The 16,726-nt window shown below is 39.6% G+C and overlaps 1 protein-coding gene across 1 annotated transcript in view; it reads left to right on the top strand.

Annotated features, from left to right (window-relative positions):
* Positions 1-16,726, top strand: part of ZNF407 (zinc finger protein 407) — a 476,517-nt gene that overhangs the window by 394,247 nt on the left and 65,544 nt on the right.

Here is a 16,726-nt window from a genome sequence, read left to right as displayed (position 1 = left end):
CTATTATTTAATTACAGGCATTTAAACAACAACTGGTTCCTTATATTATTTTGACACTTTCCCTGTGCGCATTTCTGCAAGCCTTACTGTGGTCAATCTGAAAGGAAATTCAGATGAGGTTTGTAGCAGTTGTCCCTACTACCTACACGTCCACTTGTTTCAGATGTCCATCCTGTAACTGAGGGATATGAATGTGGGATTATTTGCTACAAAACTATGCATACTGCTTATTGAAACGCAAAGATACATAATTAACTTCAGCCTTGGAGTTATAGTTATTTACACACCTCTAATTTTGACTGTTTACATGTAGTTGTAGACCTAATTTATAAAGAGGTTTTTTTCTTTTTCTTTTTCCTTTTTTTATAATTGTGCTTTTTGTTTTGTCTGTGGTACCATTGGATGGTGGAATACTATAGGCTGGAGCCCATGTCAGAGGCTATTCATTGCAGGTGAAAAACATTAAATTCCATCAGGAACCCCAGAATTTCTGGAGTTTTATCTTATGTTGCAGAGTAGTAGAAAGTTTGGAGGAAAGCTGATAGTTATTAACGTCTTACGCTATATTTTTATGTGGAAATATACAGTCATGAAGGGCAGTAAATTAAGGTCTTTGTGAAGTTGGTGATTTTTTCCATATTTCTGGTACAGAAAGTGACTGTTGTGCAAGGGGCAGGCACAGTAAAGTTTATAATCTAGGTGTAGAAAGAGTTAATGTGCCAGGCCCTTATCAGAAACAGCAAACTCCTTGTGGCCTAGAGAAACCATTACAGTAACCAGATGCTTGCTTGCCCCAGTAGCAAGGAAGACTTCTGTAGAAAAACATTAAATGTTGCACAACATCCGGTACCAGAAATACCAGTGACAGCCATAGCCTATTGATACACAGCACTCTAGCTTTAGCTGTGTTTTACTGTAATGCTGTACAGAGAGCATTATTTGTGATTGTAAGCTGATATTGAAAACCAAAAACAAGTATGCCTTTGTGTCCTCTATAAACTGCCAATAGATGCCTATATTTGTTTACCTTGGGGCACATTGCAAGGCTCATCATTCCTCCCCAGGGCAGTTTGTAGGGTTGGATATTGAGGAGAATACACAGGATTAAAGCAGTTCCTGAACTACTTAATAGTAAATTTGTTTTTTCCTGTGGTCAGGATGTTTGCTTAGGTCACTGAATCTGACTGGTGGGATATATTGTGAAAGTATGTCAAGGATGCCCCAAACTTGAGTTCATGTGCATATTATAAATAATATTGACTAATTAGCTCTGCACTAAAGTCTCACCATCTGCACGTGCACTGGAGTTAGGGCTCAGTAAATGAATTAACTCCACCATAAGATAATACTGTCAGGGACAGTACTATTGTATGGCAGAGTAATTACGTGCACTGAAATGCACATGTAGATGGTGACAGGGCTGGCTGGGGCACAAGGATGCTGAAGTGTAAGGCCTGCCTGTTGTCTAGCCTTGCACTTTAGCACCCTTATGCCCCAGCTAGCCCCTCTACCACCCAACACTGCCACCTGGAGCCCAGGGCTGCCCTCCCCCAGTGCCCCCTGCCAGCCCAGGACTGCTCTACCCCAGCTCAATCTGCTGCAGTCCTGAGTCCACATGTAGAAGCAGTGCCTGGGAGCAGCTGATTTCAGTGCAAACTGCACTGGAGTTAATCATGTTGCCTTAATGGCATTTGTAGATGCACCCACTTTTGCTTGCTTAGCTCCTGAGCCAGTCAAGAAAAAGTGTAATTTCTCCAAACCAATCAGTAGTTTAAAGAAAGAAGGTAGGGCAGTGTGATATTTTAGACTTACTCATTTGGAGGGACATGAGCTTTGTAAGCAGCTGCCGCCTTCATCAGATGCTATGAATGGATTTATAGAGAGCAGGGGTACGAAATACAAAGGAATAAGGTCAGTTAAATAAAAAAAGCTAGGGAAAAAGGAGAAAGGAGGGGTGAAGGTGAATTAGAGAGATCAAAAGGATAGTCGCAGCACCTGGTTTTCTCTGATTAAAAATAAATAATCCCCCAAATATTCAGATATTAAAAAAAACAAACCCCAAATCCACGTTTTTCTATGATTAAAATGAAAGGCCACTATATATATTAGTAGCATTTCGTTTTAATCATGGAAAAATGTAGATTTTGGGTTATTTTTTGATATCCAAAAATTTGGTGGGGTTTTTTTTTTTTAAATCGGAGAAAACCAGGATCCCTGATGATGACTTAGCATATATAGTTTATTTTGCTCTTGTGGATCCATCTAAAGGTAGGCTGCATTTATCCAGTCTAAAGATGGTGAAGGTGTGCTTCACCATGGCAAAGGCTTATGTCAAGGTGGGGCATTCTTCTGATAAGTAGTATGAAAAGGTGGCTACAGGTAGTATGTGTTTGCTGACTTTAAACTGGGTTGGTTAGGGTCATTAATCAAGTTCTGTTTCTGTTTGCCTGTAGCTGCAACAGACTTCTTATTAGATTTTCTAAATACTGGTTATACCTATAGGGTACCTATACACGAGCAGCGAAGCTTCTCCGATGTGCTGTAATTATAGTGTGTTGAATCAGACTTGATTAATTGGGTCTGCTGGAGCGTGGTAATTACCACACTCCAGCAGACTCCAGCTTCTCATGTATCAGTGTCCCCACACTGAAAAATGGCAGCGGGGGCACTTTAACTAAAGCTTGTTCAGTGAGCTTTAATTAAAGCGCCCTCGCTGCCATTTTTCAGCTCAGAAATGCTGATACATTAGACACTTTGGGTGCTTTAATTAGAGCAGCTCTCGGAACCACTATAATTAAAGTGCCACCCCCACTCCTGGACCACATGTATAAAGGCCATAGTTCTGTAGGAACGTATTTTCTCTTTGCTGTAGTTGTTGGTTTGCTTTGTCATGCCACAGTAATCCTACAAGTGACCTTCATTCTTAGAACTTCAACAGCAATTCTCTCCAATTTAAAAGAAAAAAGTGGGTGTGGAAATGTTTTACCTTTTGATTTTGATAAGGGGAGTCAAGACACCAAAGATGGAGTACCCACACATTTACTCTCCCAGTAGCTTGCAACTGCCTGTCTTGCATCAACAAGCAAATACCACCATAACGCGCATTAAATCTATCCAGACGACATAAATAGCACCTTAACGCGTTGACTTTTTTTCAACATTAAAATCTTTCTATAACTTGTTCGGCTTGATTCTAACTCTCAAGTCTGATTGGATAGTTTTTATATTGGATGAAACATGTTAACTACTAACATGTTAACTACTAACAATGAAAAGGTATTAAAGAAAAAGGCATTGAAATGGCCCTGATACCTGAAACCCCTCCAAAACTCCAAGTATTCACCCATTCTATGCCTGCACGTGTAGAAAGATAGGAAACAATGGCAAGTTGGTGTGCTATGCATGGCAAAATGTTCAGCAGTTTGTTGCTGAATAAGCAAGCTCCTTTTCTTTCAGTGAGTTCTTCGTACCTCATCACTTGAGGCCTGATTTAACACTACTCTTAATTTTTTTTCTCTCTAGAATGTAATGTATTTACATAATCCAAGAGAAAATAAAATAGATAAAAGTAACACTGAGGCTAACATATAAATACCAGTAAACATATAAATACTGGTAAGCTCGATCAGTGGTCAGAGGTTAAGCTAATAAACAGACAACATAACAATAAAAGTTAAAATTGGCAATGATAATAAAAACAGACAGAGAAATCAACCAAGAGTTCCCACTTGGTTAGCAGCTTATCAATAGTCCCTCAGTCAGGTACACGTCAAGTTGATTCAGCGAAGTCAGGCATCCCCAATCCATGCTGTCAGAGGGAGAACGGAGGGAAGATCCCTCAGTCAGGATCTGGTCTTTGCTCACACAGGGAATAAGAGAGATCCGGGGGAATGGGACAGCAATGACCCTTCTGTTCCGACCTTCCTGCGGGTCACTTAACGTGCATGTTCTTTTATATCCTGTCTATGCTAATCTGTTGGCTATATAGCCAATTTACAATCTTATTCTATAGCTGTTATCCTATGGGGTTAAAAGGTGTTAGAAATCATTACAATAAGTTACTGCCCAAGCTTGGCTTTACCCAATAAGCAGATCACACCATATCACTTTGGGGTCTGAGATTAACATGTCCCCACCCAAGTTCAACCCACTATGATAATTATACCTTGTGATTAGGTTCATTAATTTTACTGACTCTAAGCAAAAATTATTAAATTAGCAAGGTTTGCAGTTTCACTTTTTAGTTCTTCTTTTTAAGACTCATGCTTATTCCATGATCAGTACAACAGCTATATATATTCCAGACAGGCCAGAAACATCTACAGGAAACAGTCTCATAAGCGCTATTTCAAATATCGTCAAAAAGCAAATTTCTTTTTTGCTATAAGTTGCTCATTAACCCTTCTGGTTCTGGCCATCACACTCTTTGTTACCCATAATATTGTCATGTACTTCCTTCCTACTGTTGCCTTATTCTTAATATCATCCTTAGTTGTATCAGTATTTTGTGCAACCAAAATATTTAGCTTTCTGAGAAACTTCAGAAAAGGAGATACAGAGAATGTATATTCTCTTCAGCACATCATAGCTTCTTAACTTTGTTGGTCATTACTAACATAGTGAAGAAATGTGGGGCTACTTTTCATTGGAATTCTCTCCATCATCATAATCAGCCTCAGTTCTACTCTGACATTCTTTTTCTTCTAATTGTGTGACATATATCTGTAGCATTACTAGGAGCTCCAAAGAGAATGGAAGGTATCTTAGATCTGCCCAATTTTTCTGAAATTTCACATTTTCATAGTTTCTAGGGTTGGAAGGGACCTGAACAGATCATCAAGTCTGACCCCCTGGGATCATAATACTCCAGCCAGATATCTATCCAACCTCCTCTTGAAGACCCCCAAGGTGTAGAGGAAAGCACCACCTCCCTTGGGAGCCCATTCCAGAGCCTGGCAACCCTCACTGTAAAGTAATGCCTCCTGATATCAAGCCTGAACCTACTCTCAATCAATTTGTGACCATTATCCCTTGTTATCGTGCCTGGGGGAACAGGGCCTCACCTATTTTCTGCTGGTCCCCCTTGGTGAGTTTATAGACGGCCACCAGATTCCCTCTCCGTCTTCTCTTGTGGAGGCTGAATCGATTCAAGCCCTTTAGTCTATCTTCATAGAATCATAGAAGTAGGGTCGGAAGGGACCTTGTAGATCTTCAAGTCCGACCCCCTGCCTGGGCAGGAGAGAAACTGGACTCAAATGACCCCAGTCAGGTAGGCATCAAGCCGCTTCTTAAAGACCCCCAGGGTAGGAGCCAGCACCACTTCCCTTGGAAGTTGGTTCCAGATCCTAGCCGCCCTAACTGTGAAGTAGTTCCTACGGATGTCTAATCTAAAGCTACTCTCCAACAACTTGTGGCCGTTATTCCTTGTTATCCCGGGAGGCGCTAGGGGAAACAAGGTCTCCCCCAAATGCTTCTGGTCCCCACTAGTGAGTTTATAGATGGTCACAAGGTCCCCCCTCAGCCTTCTCTTGTGAAGGCAGAACAGGTTCAGGTCCTGTAGCCTCTCAAGAAGCTATCTTCATAGGGCCTGGCCTGCTGCCCCATGACCATGTGAGTGGGGCTCCTCTGGACCCTCTCAAGGTTAGCCACATCCCTCTGGGAAGTGTTTTGTAAGGGACCTCAAAGGGAACTTACAAAACACTTCCCAGAGATGAGCCTATGAACTCGACTTCATCAACCTCCTGGATACTAAAAATCATTGACTAAACATAGACATTGGATTGATGACACATTAGAACCTGCCTGACATCCGACTCCCCAGGTACCTCTCCACTATTCATCCCTCCTCTCTCCCTCCCACCCAGCCTGTCTCTCACCCATTGACTCCTCAATCTACATCTTCACTGACTGCCTATCTTGTCTGCATACCAGCCCAGCCTCTGGCTTCTTTACTTTTCATTCCATCCAGAAAAAGCACACACCAACTGCTGAAACTTCCTCAGCCTGAGAAAGGGTTTTTGAACCCGAAAGCTTGCTTAAAATTTTTTTTTCCAGCTATTTAAGTTGGTCTAATAAAAGATATCAAATTCACCCAAAGAACCTTGACTCCATAGTTAAAGTTTTCTTTCTTAAAGTGCCACCTCTTGAATTAACTGCTTAGGTGAGAATCTTGATTTTCTTTTTTAATGAATGTTTCTAACCTTCATTAAAGATAAGCAAAAGCATGTGACCTAGTGTACTTTAAAGCCTTATTATCCAAAAGATAAATGAAGTCACTGTTAGGGTTTTTGAATGCTTAGGATGTGAGATATGGCTAATACAATTTTTTTCTGAGTAGTGACTGGGCAGAAATAGCTACCATTTTATGTACGTGGTCTGCAATGGGGGTATGGTCTGCAGTTGGGGAGAGGAGGAGGGAAAGGATCTCTGTGACCTTTCATAGAGGTTCAGTTTTGTTTATTGTTGCTTTGATACTCCCTTGTGTAAATGTAGTATATACCATACTTCTTATTAAAAACATAACAGACATAGATGGAGGGAGAAAATATTATTTGGGGGCAACTGAGTGCACACATTAGCACAAGAACTACAACTCCTATCGTGCTCTGCATGGTGCAATGCATGCGCAGTTAGCCTCTTTTTCCTCAGCTGCACAGAGCTGAACATGTTTGGTGCACTGGCCTGGCTGCATGCTGATTGGTGCCGTGGTGCTGCTGTTGTCACCAGCCACTGTGAAATTCATTTGAGGGGGCTAAGCCTCCCCAAGCCCTGGCCTTCCACTGCCTATGATAACAGACAGTAATAGATTTCATAGAGATTAGGGCTGGAATGACCTCGTGAGATCATCGGGTCCAGCCCCCTGTCCAAGGGGCAGGAAGTCAGCTGTGATCAGATCACCCCAGTAAGTTAAGTATCCAAGTATTTCTTAAAGGTATCCAGAGTAGATGCTTGCATCACTTCTGTGGGGAGTCTTTTCCAGACTCTGGAGACTCAGACAGTAAAAAAGTGTTTCCTTATGTCCAGTCTAAAACAGTCTTCCAGCAGTTTGTGACCGTTAGACCTTGTCTTCCCTTGGGGTGCCCTGGTGAATGCATGTTCTCCCAGTTCCTGGTGCACACCCCTTATATACTTATGGGCTGCCACCAAGTCACCCCTGAGCCTTCACTTCTCCAGAATGAAGAGTCCCATGCCTCAGCCATTCCTCATAAAGCCTGTTCTCTTGGCCTCTAATTGTGTGCGTGGCTCTCCTCTGGACTCTCTCAAGCTTCTCCACTTTTACCTATTGAACTTCATCTGATTCTGATCAGCCCATAGAACCAGTCTAAGTCATCCTGGATCCTTACCCTATCCTCTTGTGTGCCTGCACTTCCCCACAGCTTGGTATCATCTGCAAACTTAATCATAGAGCATTCCACCCCTCATCCAAGTCATGAATAAGTATGTTAAAAAGCACAGGTCCAGGCACTGATCCCTTTGGGACACCACTAGAGACGGCTCTCCAGGATTAGGCCATCCCATTGATTACAACTCTCTGGGACTAGCCTCTAAGCCAGTTATCCACCCACCTCACCATAGGCTGGTCCAGGCCAGTAGCCTCCAGTTTAATTGAGATAATTTTGTGGGAGACAGAGTCAAAGGCCTTACTGAAGTCTAAGTAAATGATGTCCACCTCATGTCCCTTATCCAGCTGATTAGTTAGTTGGTCATAAAAGGACATCAGGTTTGTTAGGCATGATCTACCCTCCACACAACTGTGCTGGTTGCTGCTTAATGCCCTGTCAGTTACGAGCTTGTGATTTCCACAGCCTTTTCCATCTATGGGCCAGCATGAGCTACCTGAGTCAGAAGTGACAGAACATGAGCTAGGACCTTGCTGCTGCCAATGTTTATCACCAGAACAACATAGGGACAGTGCCTGCAGCCAAAACCACCTGCTGCTGAATGCCATCAAAGCTCCATGTTCAGAGGCCAAATCCTGCCTATGGTCTGTAGGTTGTCAACCTCTGGTATAGAATACAGAAAAAGAATGCTGGTGGGAGGAAAAATGTTGTTTATAGTTGTAATCTGTACATATTGCTACAAGACACATCCAACTAGTATTTATTTCTTCCAGTGACCATACTGAAAATGTCCATTAAAATGTCCTTTTAAAAGGTAAAAACCAAATTATTATAAAAGTTATGAAACTTGTCCCTCCAGCTTGTCAGCTGGTCCCACCAAAGGAAAATGGCCATGCTTACAGAGTTGTTTTTCACTCTTATAGCAGAATAAGGATGAGATTGCCTTTCAAAGCTTAAATATTTTTGTAGTACTAACAGTACATGTCAGGAATTTCTTTTCACATAGAGATTTGTTAGATGTACTTTGTTCTGGAAGGTGAGCTTTATAAATATTCTCAAAAACAGAATATTGAAGCTACATTTCTCAAGATCATTTTCAATGTGGGTTTACTATTCGTTTTCAAGGATCTGAGACTATTTAGTTATACAAAGGGAATGCATCATGGAAGCATCTGTAATGGGTAGATATACACTAAAGCAAAAAATTACAGCAGTAAAAGAAATCTTCCCCAAATGATAGTTCCAAATACATTCTTTTATTTATTTATTTATAATAAATTTATTTATTTATTTATTTAGGTTATTGAGTTTACCACTGATAAAAAGTACCAGGTTCACAGCCATGGGCAATGACCATCTCCATTGCACGCACCAAGTAGTGATGGCAACAATACAAATTTCACATGTGGCCCTGATGATGTGCCATAAGCTTGATCAGTAGTTGTGAGAGTTGTTTACATGTCCATTCTTTCCTTGAACTAGAACATGATGATAGGTTTAATAAGAACTAGCTGGAACCTAACATTTTTCAGATTCAGATTGATGATCTGAAAGTGAAAATGTCTGTGGTCCAGGGCCAAGCTGCTGAGCTATCCAGTCTTCTCAACACACTGTTCTTTGCTCCATCTCTTGATCTCTTCCATGCCAAATAGGATTTCATTTCAGTTGTTGGTTGAAGTAACTACTCTAAGTCTCACTTCCGCATACTTTTTATCAAAACTATCCATAGTAAGTGCTTTCCCAGCACCAGGAAGGCAAAGACATCCCTAGATGTCCATCTTTTGTATCTCTTGCCTCTCCTCTCCACTAGTCTTATTTTTACTCTGAGTTCTGATTGGGAGTACATTACTCTACCACTTGGCAGAACTCGTGTACTGGTTTTACAGGTCTGAATGCACAGAACTTTGCTTTGGCAGTGGCATGCCCACTTTTTCTTGGAGCATATCCAGTTTCTGTGGCAGGCCAGTTGTGAAAACTATGCAGAGGTGTGCTTTACTCTTTGCTTGGGAATAGAGCATATGTATAGTAGATAGCATAAAACCTTCCTTTGTAACACTTAAAGTTATTCTTGAAATTTCATAAAATTTCATATATTTAATAGGGAATACCAGGGATACTATAAATACCAATGTAACATTAATTATCACAGATAATTAGCAAGTTTGTAAGGTCTTTCTATATTCCTGGGCATGTTTGAATCAGAATTTCAGTATGAGAAGGCACACTGATATCCTTCATAATAAAATGTTTTATTATTATCAATAATTATTTTATTTATTAAGCTATACTACTAAAAATATTTCAGTTATACTCTCCTCTGTAAAAGTAGAATTAAATTAGAGTTGCCTTTAGTTGTTTAAATATAAGACGTTAAAAATAAAGCTATGCAAAACTATTAGTTTTTTGGACTTTGTGTACCTACAAGCTAGCAAAAGAAGCCAAATACTATATTAGTCATAGCTTTGATTGGAATGGTAACTTTTCAAACTGACTACAACAATTTCCATTTCGTATGACTCTAGTGCCCGATACATTTTTAAGTTAATAGCTGGATGGTGCAAACTGAGCAGCATAGCTAGTGTCAAACTGAGCTGCAGAAAAAATATTAAAGTATTTTTGTTATCAAAATTAAACTGTCTTGTAGCAATAGCTTTAGTACACTCTTCTCATGTCCTCTCCAAATGACACAGCTCTTAGAGGTATATTGTAGATTTGATATATGTCTAAAATGAGCATTTTAAACCTGTTTTTAGACTACAACTTCAAAAAGGACTCAGTATTGTCATATTGAATGTGTGTTAATAACTGGAAGTATATCTTTGTACGAAAAATACTTTTTATTACAATTTTTTTATTAGGTTTTGGCTCAGTCACGACTTTTCTTAAGAGGGTAGTGTGGCATGTATCTTTAAATGAATGAAATCAGCTGTATTTGTATTAGTCTCAGAAAAGCAGGCTGGCTAAACTTAAGCTATCTGTTATGAGGAGCTACAGTGCAGACAAGTGTAAAAGCTTTAAAAATTTTGCTTTTTAAAAGCACTCCTGTGAAATCCAGCACTGTGTAAAAAAAAAAATCTTAATTTTTCAAAGAAACAAAATGTAATATTTTTTGTAAGTGATCATATAGTAATTATTAAACTAATATGTAATTAGCATTTTCTAATGACAGTCCTGATATTGACAAATGCTTTCATTCATTTTGGTCTGATCATTAAAGATTTTAAAAGCACTGATTTTTGTTAACAGAGTCCCTTGGCTATTCATCAGGGATGCAATTCAGCCTAATACTCCAGCGGCCAGTAATCTGTGCATTGTCTATTAAATGAAGGAAATGTTATCATTGTCTTTATGAGCGCCACCTTTATTTCCTCTCTCTATCACACAGCAGGTAGATAGACAGAAATATCATAACATGTAATGGAACATATCCATTTTTTCTAAGGTGGCAAGTCAAATCAATCTTTGGTTGCTCCAAATGCTAAAAAATAAAAAGAATCTTTGCAAACTATTTGTTTAGGATTATTCCAATGCATTCTTTTAAAAATAATGATTTAAGATTAGATTTTTAACAAACCCAATTATTAAATTCACTATTATTGCAAAATGTTTTTTCCTATAATACATTTTTAATTGTAAAAGTTTTTCTTTTCCATAAATTGTATATAAAGGATGATCCTGCCTTGAACAAGGGGTTGGAGTAGAATGACCTCTTGATGTTCTTTCATCCCTGTTTTTCTCTGCTTCTGTATCCATTCTCTGAGTTTCTTGCTAACAGTTATTACTGTGACATGTTATCTATGGGCATAATCCTGCAAGGTAACATGCGGTGGGCCCTCAATTCTACTGAAACTAGTGAAACTGATGATGTTAAGCACTAGGTAATGTGACCTTCAATCTATGCTTTTGTTAAATCATCTTATCCAGCCACTATCCTCCCCTTATCTCTTCAAATGTCTCTTCTTTTTTCTCCCAGTGGCCAGAATTAGTGCCCTGATCTTTGAGGCTCTGTACATCTCTATGCCTACTTACTGATCTGCTGTCATTTCCATCTGGCTAAGTACAAACAGTCAAAAAGCTGAATCTGTTCAATCTTCTCAGGTTAGTCTAAGCTGTGTAAACTGAACTGATATGCAAGTGAACAAACATTCACTTTTGACTCAGGAAATACAGCCATGTGCCTGCAGTGGCCCGGGTCAGAAGCTGGGGGATGCTAGAGCAGGCTTCCCCGCTCAGCTGGAGCAGACAAGTTGGGCAACGCTAGTCTACCCACCCTGCAAGGAGTGGTTTGCAGGGGGAAGGTGCAAAGCAACCTTGGATGCTGGAAGACTGACAGTTAACTTGAATCTGGAGGGGATCTGGGACAGAAGTTCAATAAACTGATTCAACCTAAATCAGTTAATTCTGGTACTACATCCAGGCTTATTTTAAACCCATTTTGAAAGCAATTTATATGCACTGAACTTCTGTTATGTTGCAGATTTGAACTGGTTTCCAATCACTTACGCCAGTTTATGTGTAATGTCTGTCCCTAGCCTCTGTGTTCTCCGAAGCCTTTGTACTTCCTATCTAAATAGCTTTTCAATGCCCATTTTTTATTATTCCCCTGAAACTTTCCTAGTCTGGGTCTTCTATTAGATTAGAGTTAAAACTTCATATCTGATCTTAAAAAGTCCAAAAGGAAAGCAACAAAAAGCCTGTACTATTTTCCCTATCTAATAATCCACTGTGTTACCATGTGTATCTGAAATGTTTTTTCCATCTAATTTAGACTTTGGGCCTAGACATACCCTTATATCCACACAAAACCCAACTGACTAGGAATAAAAGTCCACCCATTATCAATGCAGGATCAGGATATTAATGAATGAAGACCATGTGTTGCCCAAGAAGTAAGATGATTTTGGAGGCAAGAATATTGATGTTCCATGGATCTGTGAGGGGTGCTATATATGATTAGACCAGCTGGCACAATGAATCTCTTTTGAAACCATTATATTATTAGAGATCAAAATATGTCAGAGCCATGTCTCTAAAATACAATAAGAACAATTTTTTTAAGACTCTTAGTCTATTTTTAATGGTAAGAAATCAGCTGTTTTCTTTGATTATACCTCTTTTCTGTCACACCATATTCATTTCAAGGATTTAGTATTCTGCTCCTCTACTTTCTAGATTTCATTCCTTCTATTGTAAACACACTTCTCTCAAAAAAGAGCTATATATTTTGGCATAAGAAAACCATAAAAGGTAGACAAAAGGGAGTATGGCAAATGTATTGGTGTACAAAATAGATGCATACCAGTGTTTTGTGTAACTACTATACAAGGAGGGAAATTTATGAATGTGTTAGCTCAAAAAAGATATGGGTCTAACTTACAAAATAGCAACACCCAAAATCCTGAGATTTAAAACTATCAGGTCTGTTGTGTCCAAAAATTGTGTGTGTTCAAGATCAGATCTTATGTCTGTGTCAGCTGAAATGCCTAGGCATAATGGGGCAGTTTAAAGTCACAGTTGAAATGTTAGCTCTCCATTTCCTTATCTTTTGTAGTGTAAATTCATACCTTTCACATGTCTTTTCAAGGGGACTTAAGTTCTGTTGTCTTTAAATAGTAAAGGTGCCCTGTAAACAAAAATCATTAGACCAGAGGTGACCTTTTATACTTTATGATGGCTAAGATCATAGGCATAAAGATGTCCTTTTTTAGTTCTTTGTTAGTTGGGGTTTTTTCCCCCCAATTTGTTCTTCGCCATAAGAAAAATCAGTTATGTTTAACCTGAAAGACACCATGATGACTTAAGGAAAAGTAACATTGCAGGGATAAAGAAATTAAATTTTAGAGCCTCCTGGTTTCATTCAAAGGGCTTTGAAACTTTTTTTAAAACACATTTTAGCTTCATTTAGTTATTAATATGTTTATCTGTTAACAATATATATTTTTGCCAATTACTCGTATCTTTTTTGTATTCATGTGTAAATATGAACATTAATGAACATGCTCTAAAAGACTTGAAATAGATGGCATAGGAACACCAATGAAGATCGAACTTGACAAACAGGAATAGAACAAAACAAGCAAACAAAAATCAGTTGAGGCCTCCCTTTTATGTAACAGGCAAACTAAAGGGTCACATCCCACTTTTAAATTTTATGCAGGTGACCTTTAAAGCAAAATGAAACTTTTCAGGCAAAATTGAGATATTTGGTTCCATTGTAAAAATTTGTAAAGCAGTGTCAAATTATCAAATTGTTTAGACCAAAACTTAACTTAACATAACTTAAAAAAATAGGAAGTCAGCGTGTTCTTTTTCTTTTCTTTTAACCCAGAATGTTTTGATTTTTGTGTTGAGACTTCTTGCTTAGAAATGTATCTCCATTTAATTTAAAAAAAAACAAAACAACCCTCCCTCCCCCCAAAGAAATTGAAGCAGTTTTTTTCCACTTTTCATTCCAATAGGAAAACTGGACAGAATCCATGTGGGATTGACACTGTATATGTATAATCAAAAAAAGAATGATTCATATGGGTCTTGTCACTATTCAAAAATAGTAAACATAAAATACTGCTGGAATATTTCAAATACTTTTGAATGTGCATTATTGGAGACTCTTAAAAACCTGGGTTTATTGGCAGTACAGATATCCTGTACATCCAGAGCAGCTATTTGTGTTTATTGTGTTAATGTGCAGCAATAGCAACCCTTGAACTAGGGTTATTGACAAAATGGATTGCAAGCACTCCAAAAGAGCTACTCAGTTGTGTCTGAATGCATTTAGGCAGCTTTAATTCCTGAATTAATTATACAATATACTATAATGCTACAAAGAAGAAGCCATTAAAGTCATCTGTGTCAAATGGAATTTGTGTATTTAGGACTAGATTGTGGCATTTAGCTACAGCTGTGAGTCTGGGATGAGCCCCAGTCATTGCAATGGGAGGCATTTTGCCTAAGAGAGAATTTCTCCCAGAACCCCCGGGCACAATGGAGGCAACAGAATTTCAGTATTGCCAACCCTAAGAGTTCAAAATGCAGAACTCAGGCCTAAGAACAAATGATGAGGATGTTTTTGAAGTAATAATTTATTATTTTTTTCTTTGCCTCCTGGTTTCTAGACTTTTCAAGGTCAAGCTTTCAGACTTTTTTATGCAACAATTAAAGCTAGAAACTTCCATTAAAAATGAAAATTTATCATAATTATCTGAGACCTGGAATGAAGGCATTAAGTAAAATATTAAGTATTGAGAGACTTGCAATTAAACCTCATGCATTGGCAACACTGCAGTCTTTCACACCATGCCAAGAGAGATGCATGGGGGGATGGAGTTACGGGTTTGCTTATTCTACATCATTCCTTTCCCCTCCCCACCTCCTTTCTGGCAACTTGAGCCAGAATGAGAGCATATTGGCTCCAGTCCCAGCCACATCCTTTACAGTACATGCTTCTCAACCAGGCTCATTAAGGGCCAAAACCTCATACTGGCACCACCCATACCAAGTGGTCTGGGGTACTGGACACATGCACTGACAATGAACAGGGAAGGAATTCCCACCCCACAGGCCACCTAGGAGCTGTGGAGCTGCTTTACAGAGGTGACATCAACTCTCCTCCTTGCCTTCTCCAGCCCTGCTCCTGCCCCTTTCTTTTTCCTGTTATAGGCTTTTAGGTTCCCAACAGGGAACATCCTAATACAAACACCCTAAAATGGATGTTCACTGTTATATGCTTTCACTCTGTTCCCTGCTATATACTTTACAGTGCTATGCTGAGTGCCCCTGAAAGAGAGCACACCCCATAAGAAGTTCCTCCAAATATTATTCCCATTTCTGCCCACATTGGTTCTGTTGCCAGGATACTGTGATGGCACTGGAACCCCTCAGGGCTTCGGTAGTACATAAACCTTTTACACTGGAATGAGTATGATCTAGAATCTTTATATAAAAAGGAATGATCACGTTTGCATGTGGAGCGGTTGCTTTGGCAACCGCTAAACATCTCACCCACTTGATGCTATTATTTTTATTTGTCCAAACATACAATCAGATTGCATGATCTGTCTGGAAATTTTAATTTTGAAGAGTGGATGTGGGAAGAGGGAGGAGACAAGCTGAAGGTTTCACTGTTTTAAACTCTGCTTTGCTTTACTTTGCTTTGCTTTTGTAAAGGTTTCAGAGTCCTCCACTCCTGTTGCATGACTCGAAAGTAGAGGTGGTCTTATGAAAATATATAACATCAAACCAGCATTCACTCAATTTGACATTTGTGTATAGTAGATGTATTTTAAACTAATGCGAACCTGTGTGTCATTTTAACAGATATGCAATTATATTGGCTCACAGACCTTTCAGTGTTGTGATATTAGGACCCCTGACAGACGTTCAGCTTAAGACATGATGGGCTCTAATCCTCGATCCCAGCAGTCGTGCGTCCTGCTATGTCCATGAGCCTGGGCTTCCCATACACCAGCAAGATGAAACCAACCAGCTGATTGTGAATTGCAGCCAGGATCCCCGTGCAGTGGGAGCTATAAAACCACATGTGCTTCCAACTGAGTGGCACATGTGGTTTCAACAGGTCCTGGTACACGGGGATCCCTGCGTCAGTCTGCCACAGCCTGATGCTAGGCTTCCCATGCACCAGGACCTGTGTAAGCCTAGTGTACTATCCAAGGGTTCCTCCAACATGGTTTTATAGCTCTTTGTACATAGGGACCCCAGCATTGGACCACAGCAGCCTGATGCCAGGCTCCCTGTACACTGGGACCTGTCAAAACTGTGCATGCCACCTAGCTGCACAGTATGTGGGGTTTTGACAGTTCTCAACCACAATCAAGGTGTGATACAAATGAGGCACAAAGTTATTCCACACTATATGTGGAATAACTTTGTACATTATATTATGAAATAACATTGTGGATTGCTTACTGCCTTAAAATGAGTTGTACATGTAGCAGTTGCTAGTTAAGGCATGATTCACTTGTTAATCGTGTCTTAAATGTAATGATGTCAGGGCCTAGAAAATGCCACTCTAATTTTGTAAAATACTATGATCTTGACTGCTGTTGGTTTAAGCCTGCTACTCCAGGATTTAGTAACCTACAGCCCATAGGCTGCATCTGGCCCATGAAGCCATTTGGATCTTGCTTGCAGACATGGGGCTTCAGCAGCATTTAGCAGTAGGCACTTCCTCTGTGCCTCAATAAGGAGAAGCAAGGACATGTGACCCAGCACCCATATCTGACCCAAGCTGGGCCATTTTCTGGTCCATAGCTTGAAAAGGTTGCTAGCCACTCTACTAGTATATTAAACATGTATGCAGAATATGAGGTTAGGTACTACATTTTGGGAATTCCAGGCTTTTTGCTTGGGGAACTAGAATGTGAAGC

The sequence above is a fragment of the Alligator sinensis genome, unplaced genomic scaffold, assembly GCF_000455745.1.
Source record: "Alligator sinensis unplaced genomic scaffold, ASM45574v1 scaffold129_1, whole genome shotgun sequence".
Taxonomy (NCBI): Eukaryota; Metazoa; Chordata; order Crocodylia; family Alligatoridae; genus Alligator; species Alligator sinensis.
The sequence above is the reverse complement of the archived record's forward strand: the minus strand, read 5'-3'. Positions and strand labels throughout refer to the sequence as shown.